The following is a 14,842-nucleotide window of genomic DNA, read 5'->3' on the forward strand; positions in this document are numbered from 1 at the left end:
GTCTGATATAACTTTGCCCAACAAATCCCCACTGTCTGCGCGATGCTGCTGGTGCAAGAAGGCCTGTGCATCTGCGGCTGCGGAAGCGTGTTTAGTCTCGAGCTTGGGGTCAGTTTTATATATTTTTTTTCTTTCATCAGCTTCTGTAGCGTGTGGGGTGTGCAGTCAATTTGAGGACTATAGGGGAGCTTATAGGCTTGCGTGGATCTTATTCTACGGAGAAGCAAACGGAAGCATGATCTAAAATGCAATTCGATTTTTCTTTACAGGGTAGAGACTGTATGTCTTCTGAGCGGCAAAGAAACCAGGCAAATGCAGCCCGGTTTCCTAGATAACACGCTCTAAATCTGTTTATCGGGCTCCTCCTTGCTTTGGGGAATAAGAGGAGGAAGGAGAGCCTGCAGGTCTAAGGGGATGTGGAGTGCGGGGAAGCTGGGCGTCTCGGTCCCCCAGCACAGGTTTCAGAAGAGGCCTCGTGGGGTGAAGACAGGAGGAGGAGGGGCCAGGAGCCAGAGAGAAGCCCACACAGGAGAATGGTACGGGCTCCCCTCTCCCAGGACTTAGGTCTGAGTTCCACTGGTGGCAACCCTTGGTGTTAATTTATCAGTGCGTTCCTAATCCCCTCAAGGAGAGCGGAGGAAATGGTGACCACAGGACACCCACAGAGGGAGAAACTGGAGACCTCTGTTTATCCAAACGAGTTCAGCCTGCTATTAAACGCTCTCAGGCCAAAACGTTTGCGTTTGTGGTCCAGGGTGCCTGGAGCCCAGGGAGAGCTCTGGGTTTAGGGCGGGCTCCGAGCAGCAGCCCTTCCTCCACCCACGCCTTGGGCCACCATTCCCATGCCCAGAGCAGCGTCTGCCCAGCAAGGACCCATTCTCTCACCCAAGATGCAGGGTGTACAGGGCAGATGCCATGCCGCCCGCCAGCCTGGGGGAGAATCAAGACCTCATCGTTTCTAGGCCCACCCACCCCAGGCCACTTGACCAGCTTCCCCAGTGGCGAGACTGGGACCACACTGGGAGGTTCGCAGATCCATTCTGCCTGAGCCTGTTGCTGACTCTGTGCGCTGACCCCTGCCCTCCCAAGGGTCCCTGCCTGTCTCCAACTCACCTCCCTGCAAGGCCAGGACCACCAGCCTCCCTGGCAGTGATGCTGCCTCTGGGTGGCCCTGCTTCTCCTTTCATTCACACCCCTTTCCCCGAGCACAGCCGCAGTCAGCCTGCCGCATCTAAACCCAGGTCAGCAGTTCAGAGACTTGGAACAGGGAAAAGGAAAAGTGGACCCTGGATAGGCACCAGACACCATCCCTCCACAGGCGCCACCCACTGGGCACCCCGCCAGCTCCCAAAAGACGGAGGAGGCCTGTCTTCCTTTCTCCCCCATGCAGGACCTCCCCCAGCCCGAGGGCCCACCCTTCCAGTCCTCTCCCTGCACCCTGGAGGCATGGGGTCACAGTCCCCTCCAAGAAACCCCGAAGTTACGTACACCACGCTGGCTCTGTCCCCTCTCCCTCACTGGGACAGTGCCACCAGCACACAGCGTATTGCTGTAGGAAGGACCTTTTAGCCCAAGACTCGCCCATCAACCTCATTGACTGTCACTTTCTAATCCTCCCCTTGTAAGGACGTCTTCGCTCTCAGGTGGCCAGTGCATCCCCCCAGTCCGGGACATTTAGCCATTTGATCTAGGAGAACAGGAACAAAGGGCAACGCAAGGAGAGTCAGCTAGATTATCACACATAGTTCTGTTTAAACAGAGTGAGGTAGGCTATCGAGGGGGAAAGATCAGCACAGGAAGGAAGAAGGGGTTTAAAAATAAAGAAGTGACCTTAAGACCAGAGAAATGTTTGTTTTTCTAGTAAAGTGATGCTTTAAAAAATCTGGATCTAACAAAGAGAAGGCAAATAGATCCGTCACTACATGGCGCTTAGGGTGGCTACTGCGATTGATTGGGTTGGCATCCACGATGAAATCTGAGATCTAATCAACGCTCAGCAGAGAGTCTGTAATTGATTATTAGTGTCTGCCAAGGGCACGAGGAGGAGGAATGGCTCAAGTGTCATGCGTTTGCCATCTTTCCTGACCAGTCTTTTCCAAATCCACCCATCCGTTCCCCCTGCCCCCAACCTGAGAAGATGTTCATTCACGTAAAACAGGGAACAACATAGCTGGTCCTAACAAAGCCGCAGTAAACTGACTCGGCCGCTCATTCAGTTGTGCGTTGTTCATTCAGAAACTCACTCCGTGGTACGAAAGGCCAGTATGTGGGAGATTGTGGAAAGGAAAGACTCCCTTGCTGCTTCAAATCCCTTACCATCTAATTCCAGAGAGAGAACATGAAATGTAACTGATTATAATACAAGCAATCACTAGTTCCAAGACACCCTAAAATAAAACAAGCGTGGCACTGAGATTGCTTGGTATTGTAGATATTTGTTCAGTACCCGATGAGCAGTTTATAAGTATTGTTTGTTTTCTTTTGTGTTTGTTTGTTTTGTAAGCAGCTAGATGTTTTCCCTCAAAAAGCACCAAAAGTGATGTTTTGGGTAAAGGACGAGGGTAGAGAAAAGTCCCAGATGGGTCACCAGATTAAGCGAAATATATAGATCTTTGGAGAAGGTTTCCAATAGACCCATAGGATAAGTGGGTTGTTTTTCCTGAAACTGTGAGTTGTTTTGAGACATCAGGATTCTGCGCACTGTAGCCTTGGGGAGAGACTGTCTCTCTGCACTCTTTCAGCTTTCATTTCATTTCTTAAGACAAGCGGGATTTACCTAATTGCAGTTAACGTAAGATAGAATACCCCGCAGTCATGGAATTGATGACATGTTCCGCTCAGAAGTATGTGTTTATGTAAGTAAACCAAGTCTCTTTGTGAAGTGCAATTGTGGTCTTTCCTCACTTTTCCTCCCTTCCCTCTGTGGCAAAGAAGACAGGCAGGGTGAGTCAGGCAGAAGCTCAGCCGGTGCCAGGAAGAGCGCGTTTGGAAGATGTCTTGCGTTTCCCCCTTTTTAAGTACAATTTGTAACGCGAGGTAAAAAGCTGGGTCGTTTTATCTTGTATAATCCCCTCACATCATGGCCCTGGGTTCTTCTGAGAAGGTCGTGTGCCTCGGGGTCCACTGTGGAGGTTCTGGGGATTGATGGGGGGCAGGGAGTTGGGGACCCAGGGCTGTGGCTCGGGACCCCTGCAGGATGCCTTGTGGAGCTGTGGCTTCAACATGGAGGAGTAAGGACCATCTGTGGGAGGGCGGCAGAGGTGAGAGAGAGAACGGACGGGGAGTACGCGAGCTTGGACAGCCCCGTCCTGCTGGGAATCAGTGCTAGTGATAGCATCCGTGCATTAATCTGAAAATAAGGCTTGTAAAGTGCTTGGTATTTCCTGGAGAGAGACCCCATTTCCTTAATCCTCCCTGGTCTTTCCGGGACCAGAGCAACACAGCAGTGCCTCTGCCTGCCGAAGAGAGAACCGGCATTCCTAGACCTCTGAACTGCCCTCCCGATGGCAGTGCCGAAGTGTCAGCCTTCCGAGGCAGGAAGGTGACAGGGCCCCTCAGTTTTCTTGGGCTTTTACAGTGGTCTCTCGTGTCCCCATTTCATCTTCGACCGCACATAGGTCCCTGTTCCAACCTCACGTTTAGCCTGTATTTTTCGGCCCCGTCCCATTGGATGATGCTGTGTTGTTTGTAACGGCTGGCGTTGGCCTCTCGCCGTACTTGACCCTTGCCTCACTGAGGTGTGCAGGGCGCAGCAAAGAAGGCAGCTGTCTCCTGACAGGGGGCTCCAAAACGGGAAGACACAAGATGCTTCTCTTTTCTCTGTGTATTTCCCGCCCTGGTTCCTCCCCTGCCCTCAGAGTCTGTGGTACCCTGAATCCCAGCCCCCTACCTCTGCCTCTCACTGGCAGACGCATCTTTTTGTCTCCTTTGTCCCTCAAGCCCCTGGTCTGTGAATTCTGCCTTCACAATGAGTCTCAGCTCTGAACCTTCCCTTCCACCTCCTCTCCCCTCCCCCCATAGCCCCCTCCCACACTGGAGGCGTCATCTCACTCCAGGAAGCACCTGACCACCATCCACTCCCACGGGGTCTCAGGAAGGCACACCAGCCCCATTTCCAGTCTCAGGTGACTGCCCCACGCCTGCCTGTCGTGGGCTGCCTGGTGGTCCCAGATCTCTGGAGGCCCTCCCCAGCACTCCCCTCTGCCTTCCCCTGCCCGGCCCTTCTGTGAGGCCCAAGTGCCACCTCCCTGGGCTGTCTCTCCCTGGTTCCCTTGTCAAACATAGTTTATCATATGTGTTCCATCACGTCTTCTGGGCACCACTCTTACATCGGTGACTTTTTTGAGGGGGGGCCTCGCCGCGCAGCATGTGGGATCTTAGTTCTCTGACCAGGCATCAAACCCATGCCCCCTGTAGTGGGAACGTGGAGTCTTAACCACTGGACCGCCAGGCAAGTCCCTTATATCAGTTATCTTATTCTGCGGTTTCGTATACAGATGGTTCGCAACTTACAATGGTTAGACTTACGGTTTTTTGACTTTACATTGGCTTGGAAGCGATACGCATTCAGTAGTAACCCGACTTCAGGTTTTGAATTTTGATCTTTTCTAGGCTAGTAATAGGTGGTACGATCTTCTCTCGTGATGCTGGGCACGGGCATCGAGCCGCAGTTCCCAGTCAGCCACACGCTCGTGTGGGTGAACAACCAGTCCACTTATAACCGTTCTGTACCCAGACAACCCATCTCTTTTTCACTTTCAGTGCAGTATTCAATCAAGTACATGAGAGATTCAATGCTCGATTATAAAACAGGCTTTGTGTTAGATGATTTTGCCCAACTGTAGGCTTCTGGAAGTGTTCTGAGCATGTCTAAGCCCGGCTGGGCTAAGCTGTGATGTTCGGTAGGTTAGGTGGATTAAATGGCTTTTCACCTTACAATATTTTCAACTTAACCGTGGGCCTATAGGGAGGTAACCCCATCGTGAGTCGAGGAAGATCTGTACTTGCCTTCCTTCCTCCCGAAGCCATCAGCTTCCCAAGGGCCGTTCCTTATTCTTCTCAGAGGGTTTGTGGAGTGGAGTTGAATCTGTTCGTTTGGTTGGGGTCCTAGAAGGTGACGACTTCAGGCTTTTCAGATGAGATGGCCTTCTCAGAGCATCTTAAACGTGACTTGAAAATTTGGGAAACCACCTTGCATGATCAATTGTTAAAGGCGAGGGAGGGAATAGAGAGCGTTGGTTACGAATCACATTTTGCTTTCACTGACATTCTCGCTCTCGCCTCACCGTTTCTGCAGAGAATTCCAGCTCTCCCTGCCCCCGCTGCCCCAGTGGTCCTGCATCAGGCCGGCCCTGATGCCCGGGCTTTAGGTAGGGCAGCATCAGCAACATCTGCTCAGCCCCGCATGTCTGCTGTCCTGTCCTCATTTCTGTCCTCCCCGCTTTGCCACCTCCCTGCCGCCAGTGTACCTGCTCCAGTGGGATGTGGGGCTAGGCCTAAGGTGTTGCTTTCCTTTTGAGGAGAAAGTTACTCATCCCTTTCGAGGCAGTGAAACGGGAGCTCAGAAGTCAGAGCCAGGCTGTCCATTCCCAGAGAAGTCCTTTAAGGCAGGCAGGTGTGTCATTTTTGTTTGTTTTTAAGTGAGACAAATGTGCTTTTCAGAAGATGGCGTGTGTGTGTGTGTACGTGTGTGTGCTCACACCCCTGAGTCTGCTTGAACATCTAACACCTACCAGCTCCCTGATGAGAACATTTGTGGCAGATAAAAGACATTAAGAAGTCCTGAGAGTGAAGCGGCGTGAGTCATGGGGAAAGAGAGCCTGCCAGCGCCATGTGGAGCTGGTTGCAAAGCTCCGCTCTCCAGTTTCCTTTGCTCAGACCTCGTGCACAGCGGGGGGCCCAGGGGTAGGCGTGATCGTCTCCCTCCCTTGGGCCCCTCCCACCACCTCCCAGCAGACACAGGCCCCCTGCATACCCTGCTGGGCTCATCTGAGTCCCGGAGGTTTTATTTGCCAGCTGGGGCTGCAGGAACCAGCCGTGGGCTGCTTTTGCCCCAGGTGCCGAGACTGAGCCGTGAGCGGCTGTGTGTCGCTCTGCATCTTTCATCACAGCCCTGGGGAAGCCGCAGGAGGGTGTGGCCCTGCCGAGCCAGGCTGTAGAGCTTAGAAAAGTGCCTGCAGAACGGCTGAGAAGATTTGCAACTGGGGATCACAGGAAAAGGTGGGCTCAGAGTGCCACCGGGCAGGCAGTGTCTGTTCTCTTTATGGTCCCCATGCAGCCTGTCCAGTCCTTGGCACCATGGTCACGTCCTCCAGCCACACCGTCCTTGCTTTCAGCATTGCTTGTCTTCTTGCACCCCAGAGGAGTGGGAAGGAGACTTGTGCACAGTCCTTTGTGGGGCTGGGGCCTGGGGCATCCCTGTGGCAGAAGCTGGGCACTTTTGTGGAGCCTGCTGGTTTTTTGTTTTTTTTGCGGTACGCGGGCCTCTCACTGCTGTGGCCTCTCCCGTTGCGGAGCACAGGCTCCGGACGCGCAGGCCCAGCGGCCATGGCTCACGGGCCCAGCCGCTCCGCGGCATGTGGGATCCTCCCGGACTGGGGCACGAACCCGCGTCCCCTGCATCGGCGGGCGGACTCTCAACCACTGCGCCACCAGGGAAGCCCGAGCCTGCTGTTTTTGAGGTGTGTTCAGGCAGGCTCATAGCTGGTTTAGGAAGTGTGGGACTCATCAGGGAGACTGGAATGAGAGGGGAGACCATCACTGATGGGAGGGGAGAATACCTAGATGTTTGGTGGGAGATGGGTTTGGAGAGCAATGAAAATGAGTGACTTGATGGGGACCTGGGGATTGGAGCAGCTGGGGAGAGTTCTTAAAACGCCTCCACGTGCCTGGGGGAGCTGCTGCCCAAGCCTGAGTGTGTGTATCCATATCTCTTTAGAAGCCATGGCCAGTTCCTCAGGGGCCTTCACTGAAGGGGGACTCTGAGCCACAGGCTTGCCTTTCCCCAGAGTCCAATGAGAACCCACCGTCACAGCCACGCGGACACACCTGTGCCCACCCGGGGGCCTGGGAAGAGATGATGCTGGCATAGCCCTTCAGTTCAGCGTGCCCCGCTCCTGTTTCTGAAGCGAGTTAAGGTGATAGGACCAGCCCGTACCTTGATGTGAAACTGCTTTGGGAGCGCCTCCTGCCTGTGTTCGGGGCACACCTGGGTCTGCCAGGTGCAGCCGTGCTCCAAAGGCTATCTTGTAGTCTGAGGTCAAGCTCTTCCACAGAACCACTGACGCCTTTGGCCAGGTTTTAGGAAATTCAGTCACTGGCAGGCTGTTGACCTCTGTGGTTACGGGAACTCCAAGGCTCTGGGCCAGCCCAGTGTGCCCCACACCGTGGTTCAGAAATTCAGTCAAATACAGTAAGCAGATCTTTTCAACCTTGGAGTCACAATGTGACTCTTGTAAAGAAATGTACAAATAAAAATGTGTTTTCACTTTTATTTATGCAGAAGGAGGAGACAGCAAAATTTTAAGCCCCAACTGTAATCAAACGTGGAAGAAAACTCACAAGATTGGAGCAACTAGTTGGATCCTTGCCTCTGTCTTTGTTTCTGTGTAGGTCTGGTTCTTTATAATTACTAGACTCGCTAACAGAACTCAGTGTATTTAGTCACTGCATAGAGTTCCCATTATTTGTGAGACCACAATGGCCCCAGTGGAAATTCAGAAATGGAACTTGTTTTATTAGAAAATTTGAAAGGGCCTTCTCTGGTGGCGCAGTGGTTGAGAGTCCGCCCGCCGATGCAGGGGACACGGGTTCGTGCCCCGGTCCGGGAAGATCCCACACGCCGCGGAGCGGCTGGGCCCGTGAGCCATGGCCGCTGAGCCTGCGCGTCCGGAGCCTGTGCTCCGCAACGGGAGAGGCCACAGCAGTGAGAGGCCCGCGTACCGCAAAAAAAAAAAGAAAAAGAAAATTTGAAAGAAGTTATCAAAAGGGGAGGAAAAGAAAGAAAAGCAAAGAAACTAGCCACAGATCTGCTTCAGCAACCACTCCAGTCACTGTGCCCAGCAGCATAAAAACAGCACATTGCTGTGGCCAGCTGGCGGCAGATCGGGGTGCAGACTCCTTCTCCGTTGTTCATTTCATAGGAGCCTTGGGACCTGCATTCATCATTTTGGGCTTAAGCAAGGGATGTCGTTTGTAGAAAGGGTTTTCTTTTTTAACCACTTTTTCAGGTATGGTGCTTTTCCCACCATACTGCAATTTACCCAGGAAGTTAATTGCCTTATTCTTTTACATTGACCTTGAGAGTATATCATATCTGAGAAAAGTGACATTTTGGTTTTCTAATTTAGAAACACAAAGGAGGTTGAGAGAGATAGTGTATGAACCTGATTCACACTTTGGGGAAAAGTGCTCAGGTTAAATTATAGGCTTCTGGAACTGGGAGCAAAGATAATACTATTAGACGCATGCATTAAATATGATTAATGGGACAACAGGGATAACATCGATGCCCCTTTGCCAAGACGATGATGGCTTGCATTTCATCTGTGAAAACGTGCGCAGGTTGAAGGATGTGAGTCCACACCAGTGAAGGTCTGAGCTCACTTAAGCTTCTCGCTTCCCTGGCAGGAATATAGCAATCCCAGAAACCCGTTGCCTGTAGTTTCGAAGGATGCTGTTTCAGAAAAGGGAGGGATACTTTCCCCAAGAAGCACACGAGGAGAAATGCCAGCCCTTGGGTGGAGGGTCACTGTGAGAAGAGTTAATGGAAAGAAAAGAGAAAACCAGCAATAATTGGTGGCCTGGGAAGATGGGGGGTTTAAGCTTGCCTGAATCAATTATCATGCTACTTGACATGTGTAAAGGACGGTCAGTTTGGTTTTGCCTGTAAAGTGAAAGAGCTGGTTCTTGCCGGATCCCAGTGCACCCCGGAGCCGGGCAAGGGCTGCTCATTTGTGCTGCCAGCAGAGGCTTCTGGAACACATTTTGGTGATTCTTTGGGTAGCCTCATCTCTCAGTGGCGAGAATCGAACTTCTCATTCAGCTGACAGAGAAAGCCACGTTTAAAATGCAGTCATTTTGAAACGATAACGATGGCAGGGCAAGGGCAAAACGGAGCTGTCACCTCGTGCTCTGGGGAATTTGTGATGTCTTAGTCTCTTCAAAGATGAATAAAATATAAGGCGGAGGTAGGACTTTTCTTATATATTTTTATTTTTTATTTAAAAGAATTTTTTTTCTTTTTGGCTGCACCAACGTGGCACGCGGGATCTTAGTGCCCTCACCAGGGATCGAATCCAAGCCCCCTGCATTGGAAGCACAGAGTCTTAACCACTGGACCACCACGGAAGTCCCAGGGGTAGGACTTTTCCTGGGTGTTAGGGTGGTGGTAGATGCCACCCCTTATACCCTGCAAATTGTTCAGGGGCTTATGCAACAATCTGAAAGGCAACACGAACTTGAAATAATTTGTCTTTTCCACATCGAGATCAGAGTAACTTTTTTGTGTTCTTGTACACTTGAAGTAAAAATTAAAAGAGTAAGTTAACCCTTATGGGGAATTTTAATTCTTCTGTTTAAAAAAAAAAAAAAAAAAAACAACTTCGTTTACCTTTTCCTTTGGAAAGCACCACAAATGACTATTTGCTTTAGATTCTCTCCTAGATTCTACTTTATCTTCGAATCATTAAAATAGGAATATAGTTAATATTCATCTGACTTTTCAAAGTGAAATTTATTGGTTTAACCTTCATTCTTTTCGTGTTATTATCATTGCCAGCACCCATGGCTCATTTATTGGGGTGTGAAAAACAAAATGGATGGAAATTAGTTTTTCTCTCCATATGCAGACATACCCTCTCTATTCGCCAGTTCCGTCAGCTAAAACACTTTGGGTAGGTCTTGTTTGTGTCTGTTTCAGTCCTTTCAAACGGCTGGTTCCTGCCCAGTAACTCCCAGGCTGGCCCTCAGGCACTTGTTTGCTAAAATATGATGACTGCATCCCTGAAAGTGGATGGTGTGTTGAGAGCTGCCTAGGGGCTCAGCTGGATCTGGGGTCAGGTTGTCACAGTCAGGATGGTGGCAGGGCTGCCCCCTGGACAGACAGCTCTATACTGGACACAGGGGCCTGTCCACTTAGGCAAGATGGGAACGGAGATCTGAGACAGGGCAAGTGTGCCAAACAGGCAGTGAGAGAATTAGAAGGAGCAGAGATGGGAGACACAGGGGGCGTGTGAGCAGTGGGGACAGGGTCCCTGTCATAGAGAATATGAGTAGAAATGTAGAAAAGAAGAAGCAACCAGCCAGGAAAATGGCTGATGGGATGCTGACAAGCAGACATGCTTTTAAAAGCCTATTTCCCAAAAATAAATGTAGGGGAAACTGGGAAATGGGGACACAAGGCATGATCTATCTGCAGAGGCCTGGAAGGGTGGGCAGACACAGAGGGCAGCCACCGCTGTCTGAGAGAGAGGGTCAGTCCCGGAAGCCGAGGGAAGCTAGGACGGAAGAGGTGAGCAGGATAGACTTGGGGGTGGTAGTCCAGAGAGGGCTGGCCATTCCTTTACATGGAGCTGCTCTTTTATGATATGTTATATTTTTATTGTTGGATTCAAGTTGTTAAAATTAAAGAAAATTTATTGAAGTATAGTTGACTGGCAATGTTGGGTTAGTTTCTGGTGTACAGCAAAGTGATTCAGTTATATATATATTATATATAGTATATATATATAACAAGCAGTAGCTTGTTAGTTCCGTGTTCCTTACCAGGACCTCGTGTTAAGATAACTCATATATTTTATATATATTTTTTTTTTCCAGATTCTTTTCCATTATGGGTTATTACAAGATATTGAATAGAGTTCCCTGTGCTATACAGTAGGACCTCGTTTATCATTTTATATATAGCAGTGCGTATCTGCTAATCCCAAACTCCTAATTTATCCCTCCCTCACCTTTCCCCTTTGGTAACCGTAAGTTTTTTTCCTATGTCTGTGAGTCTGTTTCTATTTTGTAACTAAGTTTGTTGCAGGAAGGGGACCCCTTCTAGTGCCCGAGAGTGGGCTCTTGTCTAACACTCAGAAATGAATTGTCCTGGGAGACACACCTGCTGACAAAGCAGGAGACTTTACTGGGAGGAGCTCCCAGGTGGAGAGCAGGAGGGGAAGGGAACCCAGGCTCACGTGGCTCGCAGTCTCGGGCTTTATGGTGATGGGGTTAATTTCCGGGCTGTCTCTGGCCAGTCATTCTGACTCAGAGTCCTTCGTGGTGGTGTGCACATCGCTCAGGCAAGAGAAGGATTCTGGGAGGTTGGTAGGACTTACGGGCTGGCATCTCCTCTCTCCTTTTGAACTTTCCCAAATTCTTCTGGTTGGTGGTAGCTTTTTAGTTCCGCGTTCCTTATCAGGACCTCCCGTTGTTAAGATAACTCATGCAAGTGGCTACTATCTTGCCTGGCCAGGGTGGGCAGTTTCGATCAGTGTTTCCCCTAACAAGTTCATCTGTATTGTTTTTTTTTTTAGATTCCACATACAAGTGATATCATATATTTGTCTCTGTCTGACTCACTTCACTTACGATGATAATCTCTAGGTCCATTCATGTTATCGCAAATAGCATTATTTCGTTCTTTTTTATGGCTGAGTAGTATTCCAGTGTGTGTGTGTGTGTGTGTGTGTGTGTGTACGTGTACACATACAGTGCATCTGCCGTTTTTAGCTGACCTGACAGAGTGCCTGCAGCCCGACCTCTGAGGAGTCAGCCTGCACACTGTCTCTAGCCCACTTTTTGACAGTGCCATCACCTGTTTCTGGCCCTCCAGGGTCTCACTTTCCTCCAGGAATACAGTCAAGAAGGCGATGGCTGCATCAGTGTGTAAGTGATGGGAACTTACACAGTAAGGAAGGCAGAGGCTTCGATCCAGCCTTTGAGGTTGGGGAACCGCTGTTCACACTGATACTTGGAAAGGGAGAGCTCTTAGACTGGGTGAAAGAACCTGAGGCCGTAAACGCTTGTCTAGAACTGAAGGAGGGTGTGCCAAGGAGGCTGTGGAATCTCAGAATCTAGAAAATTCTAAGGAGTAGGAGCCCATCTTTGCTATGGGGCATAATCTGGTTTAAAAAAAATCCAGGGGCTTCCCTGGTGGCGCAGTGGTTAAGAATCTGCCTACCAATGCAGGGCACACGGGTTAGAGCCCTGGTCCGAGAAGATCCCACATGCCGCGGAGCAGCTAAGCCCATGTGCCACAACTCCTGAGCCTGCGCTCTAGAGCCCATGAGCCGCAACTACTGAGCCCATGAGCCACAACTGTGAAGCCCGCATGCCTAGAGCCCGTGCTCCACAACAAGAGAAGCCACCGCAGTGAGAAGAAGCCCGCGCACCGCAGCGAAGAGTAGCCTCTGCTCACCACAACTATAGAAAGCCCGCATGCAGCTACGAAGACCCAATGCAGCCAAAACTTTAAAAATAAATAAATAAATAAATTTATAAGAAAATTTTTAAAATCCAACTTTTTTCAGTAGGTACTGGGCATACTGTATGTTCCTAGACAAGCGGCAGCCAGACGGAGTTGAGAAGAATCAGGAAACCAGTTTTGTTCTAGTGGCTCTTCAGCTGTTCTTTGGCCCCCGCAGCCTCAGGCTGGAGGAGCTCAGAGAGGTCTGAGCATCTGGGCTCGTGTGGGCGCCGAGCGCAGGTCTCTCCACGCGGTCACTTCCTTTGACTCTAAAATAGGAACGATCGAATCCCGGGTCACAGCAGGATAAAACAAAAGTGGAAGGCGTTCTCCCATTGCGTGAGGACTCCAGGAATGGTGCACCCTTGGGACATGGCTCAGAGAGGCGCCCCAGCAGACGTGAGCCATTGTTACCACACTGTCGTACCTCAGCAGTGGCCGAGGGGGTGCCAGACATCTGTGTGGCAGGCACAGTCTCATGCTTCTCGTGAATTAACCCACAGTGCGGGTTATCAATATGCTCCCTATAATTAGAGATCTGAAAGGCACATTTTCATAGCTGCCACCAAAGAGGAAGGATGGAGGGAGAGGTGAAAGGAAGCATAAAAGAAAAAGAAGCAAAAATGGATGGATGGATAGATGGTAGATGAAGGGATGATGGCTGGATGAATGTATAGAGGTTGGATTGATGATGGATGGACGGAGAATAGATGGATGATGGGTGAATGGATGGAGGACGGATGGAGGATGGATGGATGGACGGAAGGATGGACAGATGGTGGATGAATGGATGATGCCTGGATGGATGGATAGAGGTTAGATTGATGGATGGAGGGATGGATGATGGAAAGAAGGAAAATGTATCCACAGTCCAACTTCTATTGGACCTTTCTATCCTCCTCCCATAGCAGTTTAGAGAATCAGTAAGACTTTGTTTCCTTTTCTTAAAAACAAAAATTCGTTGAGCACCGACTACATCCCTGGTCCGTACTCATACTCCTACAAAGCTCGCTACTAAGAAGGGACAGTGAAAATAGATGCCCAGCAGAAGTGGTAAGGGCCCTGTGCAAGGGGCACATAAAGGAGGTGTGATGCCTGCCCACTGGGACTCGGCTGAAATGCCGCCCCTCCCTTGTAGGAAACTGCAGGTGGGTTCTCTGGTTTGAGTATAGTTTCCATGGAGGTGGTAGGGGGGACCTGAGGGAAATAAAGTAGAAAATGTAGGTCGGGACCTTATTATGAACAGCCTGAGAAACATGGATGTTTTTTGCCATTGAACATGGAATAATTGTATGCATATTTTGGAATATTATGCTGTGGTTAGCATACGTACCAACATGAATCAGTTTCCAAGACTTGTCATTTAATGAAAAATGCAAGTTGCAGGAAAATATGCCCAGTGTGCTATCACCAGTGGAAAAATCCTACACAGAACACCTCTGTTTGTTGGTGTTCTCTGTGGGTCTGAGGACCACACCAGACTGCTAACAGCGGTTACCTTTGGGACAAAAAGAAAGAACTAGGGTTTGGGTGGGGTGGGGAGTGTTGAAGGGGGACTTCAGCATTTTTTGGTAATCTTTCAGTTTTATTTTAACAAGGAAAATGTTATCTTGCCGTTAAAATGTAATTTCACTTTTTTTTTTATCGGAGTAAAATTGCTTTACAATGTTGTGCTAGTTTCTTATATACAGTGAAGTGAATCAGCTATATGTATACCTATTTCCCTTCCCTCTTGGACCTCCCTCCCACTGCCCCCCTCCCCACCATCTCACCCATCTATGTCGTCAGAGAGCACCGAGCTGAGCTCCCTGAGCTATACAGCAGGTTCCCACTAACTATCTATTTTACACATAGTAGTGTATTAATGTCAGACCTAATCTCCCAATTCATTCCACCCTCCCCTTCCCCACCATGTCCATGCAAATGGAAATCAAAAGAAAGCTGGAGTAGCAATACTCATATCAGATAAAATAGACTTTAAAGACTGTTACAAGAGATCAGGAAGGACACTACATAATGATCAAGGGATCAATCCAAGAAGAAGATATAACAATTATAAATATTTATGTACCCAACATAGGAGCATCTCAATACATGAAAATGTAATTTTAACATTCAAAAGATAATGGAGTCGTTGGCTTACGTCCTAGCTCAGCAGTTTTCAATTAGAGGCTGCCCATTCCGAGAATTGGGAAGATATTCTCTGAAACCCAACAAAATCCAGGGATTAAAAAAAAGCCCCCATCCCCTCAAAGCCTATAGAGAGGAGGAGCTCCTCAGGCCACTTTCTCACAGGCCCAAGCAGCATCATTGGTTTGGTTCATCGATGGTCAGTTTCAGGTGATGAAGGATGCTTTGCACCCACACTGACCTTGCAGAATCATTCAGCTT

Source organism: Orcinus orca, chromosome 10 (genome assembly GCF_937001465.1).
Source record: "Orcinus orca chromosome 10, mOrcOrc1.1, whole genome shotgun sequence".
NCBI classification, from domain to species: domain Eukaryota; kingdom Metazoa; phylum Chordata; class Mammalia; order Artiodactyla; family Delphinidae; genus Orcinus; species Orcinus orca.